Below are 2100 nucleotides of genomic sequence, written 5' to 3' on the forward strand. Positions count from 1 at the left end.
CGTAAAACCAACACAGCATTTCATAAAAAGAACATCCTACCAACAATCAAACATGCTGGTGGTAGTGTGATGATCTGGGGCTACTTTGCAGCTTCAGGACCTGGATGACTTGCCATAATTGATGGAACCATGAATTCTGCTCTCTATCAGAAAATCCTGAAGGAGAATGTCTGGCCGTCAATTTGTGACCTCAAGCTCAAGCGCACTTGGTTTATGCAGCAGGACAATGATCCAAAACACACCAGCAAGTCCACCTTTGAATGGCTCAAGAAAAACAAAATTAAGGTTTTGGAGTGGCCAAGTCAAAGTCCAGACTTAAATCCGATTGAGATGCTGTGGCATGACCTTAAACAGTCCATTCATGCTCAAAAACCCTCCAATGTGGCTGAATGAAAACAATTCTGCAAAGAAGAGTGGGCCAAAATTCCTCCACAGCGATGTGAAAGACTCATTGCCAGTTATCGCAAACACTTGATTGCAGTTGTTGCTGCAAAGCGTGGCACAACCAGTTATTAGATTTAGGGGGCAATTACTTTTTCACGTAGGGCCAGGCAGGTTTGGACAGCTTTTTTCCCTTAATAAAAGAAATCATAATTTAAAAACTGCATTTTGCATTTACTTGCATAATCTTTGTGTAAAATTTAAATTAGTTTGATGATCTGAATCTTTTAAGTGTGATAAATATGCAAAAAATTTAAAAAACAGGAAGGGGGCAAAAACCTTTTCACAGCACTGTATGTAGTAGTGTTCTCCTTAAAACCGCCCAACTTAACTTTTAGCAGAAATTTACAATACTGGTCAAAAGTTTGGAATAATTAAGAATTTATATATATATATATATAAAAAAAATTTTTGGGAAGAAGTCTGTTCTGCTCACCAAGGCTGCGTTTATTTAATCAAAATATAGTATAAAAACAGTTATACTGTGAAATATTATTACAATTTAAAATAGCTATATTCTATGTGAATATATTGTAAAATGTAATTTATTTCTGTGTCTTCAGTGTCACATGATCTTCAGAAAAGTCAACATTGCATCACAGGAATAAATTACACATTCAAATGCATTCAAATTTAAAACAGTTTTTAAAAAAAGGAAAAAACAAATACAGTTTTTTACTGTGTTTGGATCAAATAAATTAAGTCTTGGTGAGTATAACAATAAAATATTTGCAAAAATATATTTTAAAAAATTAATTATTCCATGTAATTTTTTAAAAATCTAAACACTTCAAATTTACAGTATATTCTTTTTTGAATAGTATTTTAATAATGATGACAATCTAATTTTCAAAAAACTTCTAAATTAAGTGTGTCTGAAAAATAATTTCTTATCTCTTTTTATCTGATTTTGCTGTGATATTTGATGTTATATATACAGTGGGGCAAAAAAGTATTCAGTCAGCCACCAATTGTGCAAGTTCTCCCACTTAAAAAGATGAGAGAGGCCTGTAATTTTCATCATAGGTATACCTCAACTATGAGAGACAAAATGAGGAAAAAAATCCAGAAAATCACATTGTAGGATTTTTAAAGAATTTATTTGCAAATTATGGTGGAAAATAAGTATTTGGTCAATAACAAAATTTCATCTCAATACTTTGTTATATACCCTTTGTTGGCAATGACAGAGGTCAAACGTTTTCTGTAAGTCTTCACAAGGTTTTCACACACTGTTGCTGGTATTTTGGCCCATTCCTCCATGCAGATCTCCTCTAGAGCAGTAATGTTTTGGGGCTGTCGCTGGGCAACACGGATTTTCAACTCCCTCCAAAGATTTTCTATGGGGTTGAGATCTGGAGACTGGCTAGGACCTTGAAATGCTTCTTACGAAGCCACTCCTTCGTTGCCCGGGCGGTGTGTTTGGGATCATTGTCATGCTGAAAGACCCAGCCACGTTTCATCTTCAATGCCCTTGCTGATGGAAGGAGGTTTTCACTCAAAATCTCACGATACATGGCCCCATTCATTCGTTCGTTTACACGGATCAGTCGTCCTGGTCCCTTTGCAGAAAAACAGCCCCAAAGCATGATATTTCCACCCCCATGCTTCACAGTAGGTATGGTGTTCTTTGGATCCAACTCAGCATTCTTTCTCCTC

Source organism: Sinocyclocheilus grahami, unplaced genomic scaffold, assembly GCF_001515645.1.
Source record: "Sinocyclocheilus grahami isolate Dianchi unplaced genomic scaffold, SAMN03320097.WGS_v1.1 scaffold1344.1, whole genome shotgun sequence".
Taxonomy (NCBI): Eukaryota; Metazoa; Chordata; class Actinopteri; order Cypriniformes; family Cyprinidae; genus Sinocyclocheilus; species Sinocyclocheilus grahami.